General features: G+C 45.8%; 1 non-coding gene across 1 annotated transcript; it reads left to right on the top strand.

The window, feature by feature from the left end:
• The first annotated feature begins 8,916 nt into the window (after nt 1–8,916).
• On the top strand, nt 8,917–8,988 carry Trnam-cau (transfer RNA methionine (anticodon CAU)). Its single transcript has one exon. It is a non-coding gene; the product is annotated as a tRNA-Met (tRNA).
• Nucleotides 8,989–9,261: the final 273 nt, after the last annotated feature.

Genomic DNA, 9,261 nt, shown 5'->3' with positions numbered 1-9,261 from the left:
TGAATGTAACGAATGGGTGGGAAAGAGCAAGGGGCAGCGGCTGTGTAGAACGAAACCACAAATCCTCAGGGGTGTGAGCGTTTCGAGATGAGTCGTATACATGTAAATGTTTGTCGTCAGTGACCGTGTGGCCTAATGGATAAGGCGTCGGACTTCGGATCTGAAGATTACAGGTTCGAATGCTGTCACGCTCGTGTTTTTCCAGTTCTGAAAAAGAAACATACCGTTTTAATGTAGCAATTGAGCAGTACGAAACCGTCTGAAAGTTGCTGTTGACCATTTACGTGTCAGATGTGTAGCAAAGCAGTAATGGGTCGCCATAGCTGCAAATATTAGCCGGTAATATGAAGTGTTGTCAGCTGAAGTCTGATGATGCAGACGACCGTAAGGACGAAGTACCCAAAATTACCGCTAGGCCGCGCCTCTTTACCTCAGTGGTAGAGCACTGGTCTAATAAGCCAGGGGTCGTAAGTCCCATCCTTACAGGAGAAAGATGAATTTTGGAAATCAGTTGCGCGTCGTGGCTGTATAGCAAACAGTATCTGTGATGACGAACAATTAGCAACAGGCGTTTTTTTAAGAATTACTCTCAGATGTGATTAAGGCGAATGGCGCAGATAAAGCATTTGCCAAAGCGGTGCAGCATAAGGGGGGACGAGGCAGTCTGAATTACATTTTATAGATGTATTTCTCACATATCTCAGAGCCTCTCGCGATATTCGTCGTCGTCGTCGTCGTCGCCGCTTCTGCAGAAGTAGCAAATGGCCATCGTAGCAAATGCGGCGATGGACGCCCTGCCTTCGATTCCGAATGCACAAAGTGTGTGGTCTTGTTTCTCAGTCTATATTTGATCCGTCTCGTAAGAGGTTGAATGTAACGAATGGGTGGGAAAGAGCAAGGGGCAGCGGCTGTGTAGAACGCAAACACAAATCCTCAGGGGTGTGAGCGTTTCGAGATGAGAAGTATACTTGTAAATGTTGGTCGTCAGTGACCGTGTGGCCTAATGGATAAGGCGTCGGACTTCGGATCTGAAGATTACAGGTTCGAATGCTCTCATGCTCGAGTTTTTCCAGTTCTGAAAAAGAAACATACCGTTTTAATGTAGCAATTGAGCAGTACGAAACCGTCTGAATGTTGCTGTTGACCATTTTTTGCTTGGAGATGCTCTTAAGCTTGAAACACACACAACAAGACCGGTGTTAACTAGCGAAATGGTCGGCAGAGTGCCGGCACCGCGAGTTTTGACTGGCACTTGCACATCTAAAACAAGGTCGTAAAGTAACTCGTTCGGCTTTTGAGTCACATAAAGTATGTGTGTTAATTTTGACGTCACTAGCTCTATATGTTGTCATGCAATTTCTTAACTCTCAGAAATGTTTATGACATAAAAGTGAAGTACGTGACGAGTGTGACGTTAGGAAAACATTAGGCAGCATGGAGAGAAACTGTATGGGACCACCCAACCGAAACGAGTACTGCGTGACGTGCTACCCGGAAGCTATTCAACGTGGTAGCCGGCTAGCTCAGTCGGTAGAGGGTCAGAATCTTAATCCCATGGTCGTGGGTTCGAGCCGCACGCTCGGCGGAACGGAATTTTGTTCCGCTGCAGATGTAAATTACAGTTTTTCTGATTAACGATATTTAATGGAAATAGCAACTTTAAACTTTGCCTACGTCTCTGTCAGTCGCAAGGAAACTGTATTTGAAGGTGAAGGTGATTTTGTAGACATGTGTGAAAGACATGTTCTGAAATGCAAGTGTTGTTGTTTGGAGAGCACATCGGTTACGTGACAGATGTGTAGCCAAGCAGTAATGGGTCGCCATAGCTGCAAATATTAGCCGATAATATGAAGTGTTGTCAGCTGAAGTCTGATGATGCAGACGACCGTAAGGACGTGTCAGTTGTGTAGCCAAGCAGTAATGGGTCGCCATAGCTGCAAATATTAGCCGGTAATATGAAGTGTTGTCAGCTGAAGTCTGATGATGCAGACGACCGTAAGGTCGAAGTACCCATGAGTACCGCTAGGCCGCGCCTCTTTAGCTCAGTGGTAGAGCACTGGTCTAACAAGCCAGGGGTCGTAAGTTCCATCCTCACAGGAGAAAGATGAATTTTGGAAATCAGTTGCGCGTCCTGGCTGTATAGCAAACAGTATCTGTGATGACGAACAATTAGCAACAGGCGTTTTTTAAAGAATTACTCTCAGATGTGATTAAGGCGAATGGCGCAGATAAAGCATTTGCCAAAGCGGTACAGCATAAGGTGGGACGAGGCAGTCTGAATTACATTTTATAGATGTATTTCTCACATATCCCAGAGCCTCTCGCGATATTCGTCGTCGTCGTCGTCGTCGTCGCCGCCACATCTGCAGAAGTAGCAAATGGCCATCGTAGCAAATGCGGCGAGGGACGCCCTGCCTTCGATTCCGAATGCACAAAGTGCGTGGTCTTGTTTCTCAGTCTATATTTGATCGGTCTCGTAAGAGGTTGAATGTAACGAATGGGTGGGAAAGAGCAAGGGGCAGCGGCTGTGTAGAACGAAAACACAAATCCTCAGGGGTGTGAGCGTTTCGAGATGAGTCGTATACATGTAAATGTTTGTCGTCAGTGACCGTGTGGCCTAATGGATAAGGCGTCGGACTTCGGATCTGAAGATTACAGGTTCGAATGCCGTCACTCTCGTGTTTTTCCAGTTCTGAAAAAGAAACATACCGTTTTAATGTAGCAATTGAGCAGTACGAAACCGTCTGAAAGTTGCTGTTGACCATTTACGTGTCAGATCTGTAGCAAAGCAGTAATGGGTCGCCATAGCAGCAAATATTAGCCGATAATATGAAGTGTTGTCAGCTGAAGTCTGATGATGCAGACGACCTTAAGGACGAAGTACCCAAAATTACCGCTAGGCCGCGCCTCTTTACCTCAGTGGTAGAGCACTGGTCTAATAAGCCAGAGGTCGTAAGTTCCATCCTTACAGGAGAAAGATGAATTTTGGAAATCAGTTGCGCGTCGTGGCTGTATAGCAAACAGTATCTGTGATGACGAACAATTAGCAACAGGCGTTTTTTTAAGAATTACTCTCAGATGTGATTAAGGCGAATGGCGCAGATAAAGCATTTGCCAAAGCGGTACAGCATAAGGGGGGACGAGGCAGTCTGAATTACATTTTATAGATGTATTTCTCACATATCTCAGAGCCTCTCGCGATATTCGTCGTCGTCGTCGTCGCCACTTCTGCAGAAGTAGAAATGGCCATCGTAGCAAATGCGGCGAGGGACGCCCTGCCTTCGATTCCGAATACACCAAGTGTGTGGTCTTGTTTCTCAGTCTATATTTGATCGGTCTCGTAAGAGGTTGAATGTAACGAATGGGTGGGAAAGAGCAAGGGGCAGCGGCTGTGTAGAACGAAAACACAAATCCTCAGGGGTGTGAGCGTTTCGAGATGAGTAGTATACTTGTAAATGTTTGTCGTCAGTGACCTAATGCATAAGGCGTCGGACTTCGGATCTGAAGATTACAGGTTCGAATGCTCTCATGCTCGAGTTTTTCCAGTTCTGAAAAAGAAACATACCGCTTTAATGTAGCAATTGAGCAGTACGAAACAGTCTGAATGTTGCTGTTGACCATTTTTTGCTTGGAGATGCTCTTGAGCTTGAAACACACACAACAAGACTGGTGTTAACTAGCGAAATGGTCGGCAGAGTGCCGGCACCGCGAGTTTTGACTGGCACTTGCACATCTAAAACAAGGTCGTAAAGTAACTCGTTCGGCTTTTGAGTCACATAAAGTATGTGTCTTAATTTTGACGCCACTAGCTCTATATGTTGTCATGCAATTTCTTAACTCTCAGAAATGTTTATGACATAAAAGTGAAGTACGTGACGAGTGTGACGTTAGGAAAACATTAGGCAGCCTGGAGAGAAACTGTATGGGACCACCCAACCGAAACGAGTACTGTGTGACGTGCTACCCAGAAGCTATTCAACACGGTAGCCGGCTAGCTCAGTCGGTAGAGGGTCAGAATCTTAATCCCAGGGTCGTGGGTTCGAGTCGCACGCTCGGCGGAAGGGAATTTTTTTCCGCTGCAGATGTAAATTACAGTCTTTCTGATTAACGATATTTAATGGAAATAGCAACTTTAAACTTTGCCTACGTCTCTGTCAGTCGCAAGGAAACTGTATTTGAAGGTGAAGGTGATTTTGTAGACATGTGTGAAAGACATGTTCTGAAATGCAAGTGTTGTTGTTTGGAGAGCACATCGGTACGTGTCAGATGTGTAGCCAAGCAGTAATGGGTCGCCATAGCTGCAAATATTAGCCGGTAATATGAAGTGTTGTCAGCTGAAATCTGATGATGCAGACGACCGTAAGGACGAAGTACCCAAAAGTACCGCTAGGCCGCGCCTCTTTAGCTCAGTGGTAGAGCACTGGTCTAATAAACCAGGGGTCGTAAGTTCCATCCTCACAGGAGAAAGATGAATTTTGGAAATCAGTTGCGCGTCGTGGCTGTATAGCAAACAGTATCTGTGATGACGAACAATTAGCAACAGGCGTTTTTTTAAGAATTACTCTCAGATGTGATTAAGGCGAATGGCGCAGATAAAGCATTTGCCAAAGCGGTACAGCATAAGGGGGGACGAGGCAGTCTGAATTACATTTTATAGATGTATTTCTCACATATCTCAGAGCCTCTCGCGATATTCGTCGTCGTCGTCGTCGTCGCCACTTCTGCAGAAGTAGAAATGGCCATCGTAGCAAATGCGGCGAGGGACGCCCTGCCTTCGATTCCGAATACACCAAGTGTGTGGTCTTGTTTCTCAGTCTATATTTGATCGGTCTCGTAAGAGGTTGAATGTAACGAATGGGTGGGAAAGAGCAAGGGGCAGCGGCTGTGTAGAACGAAAACACAAATCCTCAGGGGTGTGAGCGTTTCGAGATGAGTAGTATACTTGTAAATGTTTGTCGTCAGTGACCTAATGTATAAGGCGTCGGACTTCGGATCTGAAGATTACAGGTTCGAATGCTCTCATGCTCGAGTTTTTCCAGTTCTGAAAAAGAAACATACCGTTTTAATGTAGCAATTGAGCAGTACGAAACCGTCTGAATGTTGCTGTTGACCATTTTTTGCTTGGAGATGCTCTTGAGCTTGAAACACACACAACAAGACCGGTGTTAACTAGCGAAATGGTCGGCAGAGAGCCGACACCGCGAGTTTTGACTGGCACTTGCACATCTAAAACAAGGTTGTAAAGTAACTCGTTCGGCTTTTGAGTCACATAAAGTATGTGTGTTAATTTTGACGCCACTAGCTCTATATGTTGTCATGCAATTTCTTAACTCTCAGAAATGATTATGACATAAAAGTGAAGTACGTGACGAGTGTGACGTTAGGAAAACATTAGGAAGCATGGAGAGAAACTGTATGGGACCACCCAACCGAAACGAGTACTGTGTGACGTGCAACCCCGAAGCTATTCAACACGGTAGCCGGCTAGCTCAGTCGGTAGAGGGTCAGAATCTTAATCCCAGGGTCGTGGGTTCGAGCCGCACGCTCGGCGGAACGGAATTTTGTTCCGCTGCAAATGTAAATTACCGTTATTCTGATTAACGATATTTAATGGAAATAGCAACTTTAAAATTTGCCTACGTCTCTGTCAGTCGCAAGGAAACTGTACTTGAAGGTGAAGGTGATTTTGTAGACATGTGTGAAAGACATGTTCTGAAATGCAAGTGTTGTTGTTTGGAGAGCACATCGGTACGTGTCAGATGTGTAGCCAAGCAGTAATGGGTCGCCATAGCTGCAAATATTAGCCGGTAATATGAAGTGTTGTCAGCTGAAATCTGATGATGCAGACGACCGTAAGGACGAAGTACCCAAAAGTACCGCTAGGCCGCGCCTCTTTAGCGCAGTGGTAGAGCACTGGTCTAATAAACCAGGGGTCGTAAGTTCCATCCTTACAGGAGAAAGATGAATTTTGGAAATCAGTTGCGCGTCGTGGCCGTATAGCAAACAGTACCTGTGATGACGAACAATTAGCAACAGGCGTTTTTTTAAGAATTACCCTCAGATGTGATTAAGGCGAATGGCGCATATAAAGCATTTGCCAAAGCGGTACAGCATAAGGGGGGATGAGGCAGTCTGAATTACATTTTATAGATGTGTTTCTCACATATCTCAGAGCCTCTCGCGGTCGTCGTCGTCGCCGCCGCTGCCGCTTCATCAGTAGTAGCAAATGGCCATCGTAGCAAATGCGGCGAGGGACGCCCTGCCTGCGATTCCGAATGCACAAAGTGTGTGGTCTTGTTTCTCAGTCTATATTTGATCGGTCTCGTAAGAGGTTGAATGTAACGAATGGGTGGGAAAGAGCAAGGGGCAGCGGCTGTGTAGAACGAAACCACAAATCCTCAGAGGAGTGAGCGTCTCGAGATGAGTAGTGTACATGTAAATGTTTGTCATCAGTGATCGTGTGGCCTAACGGATAAGGCGTCGGACTTCGGATCTGAAATTACAGGTTCGAATGCTGTCACGCTCGTGTTTTTCCAGTTCTGAAAAAGAAACATACCGTTTTAATGTAGCAATTGAGCAGTACGAAACCGTCTGAATGTTGCTGGTTGCTGTTGACCATTTTTTGCTTGGAGATGCTCTTGAGCTTGAAACACACACAACAAGACCGGTGTTAACTAGCGAAATGGTCGGCAGAGTGCCGACACCGCCAGTTTTGACTGGCACTTGCACATCTAAAACAAGGTCGTAAAGTAACTCGTTTGGCTTTTGAGTCACATAAAGTTTGTGTGTTAATTTTGACGCCACTAGCTCTGCATGTTGTCATGCAATTTCTTAACTCTCAGAAATGATTATGACATAAAAGTGAAGTATGTCACGAGTGTGACGTTAGGAAAACATTCGGCAGCATGGAGAGAAACTGTATGGGACCACCCAACCGAAACGAGTACTGTGTGACGTGCTACCCGGAAGCTATTCAACATGCTAGCCGGTTAGCTCAGTCGGTAGAGGGTCACACTCTTAATCACAGGGTCGTGGGTTCGAGCCGCACGCTGGGCGGAACGGAATTTTGTTCCGCTGCAGATGTAAATTACCGTTTTTCTGATTAACGATATTTAATGGAAATAGCAACTTTAAACTTTGCCTACGTCTCTGTCAGTCGCAAGGAAACTGTATTTGAAGGTGAAGGTGATTTTGTAGACAAGTGTGAAAGACATGTTCTGAAATGCAAGTGTTGTTGTTTGGAGAGCACATCGGTTACGTGTCAGATGTGTACCCAAGCAGTAATGGGTCGCCATAGCTGCAAATATTAGCCGGTAATATGAAGTGTTGTCAGCTGAAGTCTGATGATGCAGACTACCGTAAGGACGAAGTACCCAAAAAAGCTGCTACGCCGCGCCTCTTTAGCTCAGTGGTAGAGCACTGGTCTCATAAACCAGGGGTCGTAAGTTCCATCCTCACAGGTGAAAGATGTATTTTGGAAATCAGTTGCGCGTCGTGGCTGTATAGCAAACAGTATCTGTGAAGACGAACAATTAGCAACAGGCGTCTTTTTAAAAATTACCCTCAGATGTGATTAAGGCGAATGGCGCAGATAAAGCATTTGCCAAAGCGGTACAACATAAGGTGGGACGAGGCAGTCTGAATTACATTTTATAGATGTATTTCTCACATATCTCAGAGCCTCTCGCGGTCGTCGTCGTCGTCGTCGTCGTCGTCGTCCCCGCCGCCGCCGCCGCTTCATCAGAAGTAGCAAATGGCCATCGTAGCAAATGCGGCGAGGGACGCCCTGCCTTCGATTCCGAATGCACAAATTGTGTGGTCTTGTTTCTCAGTCTATATTTGATCGGTGTCGTAAGAGGTTGAATGTAACGAATGGGTGGGAAAGAGCAAGGGGCAGCGGCTGTGTAGAACGAAAACACAAATCCTCAGGGGTGTGAGCGTTTCGAGATGAATAGTATACAAGTAAATGGTTGTCGTCAGTGACCGTGTGGCCTAATGGATAAGGCGTCGGACTTCGGATCTGAAGATTACAGGTTCGAATGCTGTCACGCTCGAGTTTTTCCAGTTCTGACAAAGAAACATACCGTTTTAATGTAGCAATTGAGCAGTACGAAACCGTCTGAATGTTGCTGTTGACCATTTTTTGCTTGGAGATGCTCTTGAGCTTGAAACACACACAACAAGACCGGTGTTAACTAGCGAAATGGTCGGCAGAGTGCCGACACCGCGAGTTTTGACTGGCACTTGCATATCTAAAACAAGGTCGTAAAGTAACTCGTTCGGCTTTTGAGTCACATAAAGTATGTGTGTTAATTTTGACGCCACTAGCTCTGCATATTGTCATGCAATTTCTTTACCTCTCCGAAATGATTATGACATAAAAGTGAAGTACGTGGCGAGTGTGACGTTAGGAAAACATTAGGCAGCATGGAGAGAAACTGTATGGAACCACCCAACCGAAACGAGTACTGTGTGACGTGCTACCCGGCAGGTAATCACCATGGTAGCCGGCTAGCTCAGTCGGTAGAGGGTCAGACTCTTAATCCCAGGGTCGTGGGTACGAGCCCCACGCTGGGCGGAACGGAATTTTGTTCCGCTGCAGATGTAAATTACCGTTTTTCTGATTAACGATATGTAATGGAAATAGCAACTTTAAACGTTGCCTACGTCTCTGTCAGTCGCAAGGAAACTGTATTTGGAGGTGAAGGTGATTTTGTAGACATGTGTGAAAGACATGTTCTGAAATGCAAGTGTTGTTGTTTGGAGAGCACATCGGTTACGTGTCAGATGTGTAGCCAAGCAGTAATGGGTCGCCATAGCTGCAAATATTAGCCGGTAATATGAAGTGTTGTCAGCTGAAATCTGATGATGCAGACGACCGTAACGACGAAGTACCCAAAAATACTGCTACACCGTGCCTCTTTAGCTCAGTGGTAGAGCACTGCTCTCATAAAGCAGGGGTCGTAAGTTCCATCCTTACAGGAGAAAGATGAATTTTGGAAATCAGTTGCGCGTCGTGGCTGTATAGCAAACAGTATATGTGATGACGAACAATTAGCAACAGGCGTTTTTTTAAGAATTACCCTCAGATGTGATTAAGGCGAATGGCGCAGATAAAGCATTTGCCAAAGCGGTACAGCATAAGGTGGGACGAGGCAGTCTGAATTACATTTTATAGATGTATTTCTCACATATCTCTGAGCCTCTCGCGATATTCGTCGTCGTCGTCGTCGTCGCCGCCGCCGCCGCTTCTGCAGAAGT

This window comes from Schistocerca gregaria, unplaced genomic scaffold (assembly GCF_023897955.1).
Source record: "Schistocerca gregaria isolate iqSchGreg1 unplaced genomic scaffold, iqSchGreg1.2 ptg000178l, whole genome shotgun sequence".
Taxonomy (NCBI): domain Eukaryota; kingdom Metazoa; phylum Arthropoda; class Insecta; order Orthoptera; family Acrididae; genus Schistocerca; species Schistocerca gregaria.
This window is presented reverse-complemented; position numbering and strand designations above follow the sequence as displayed.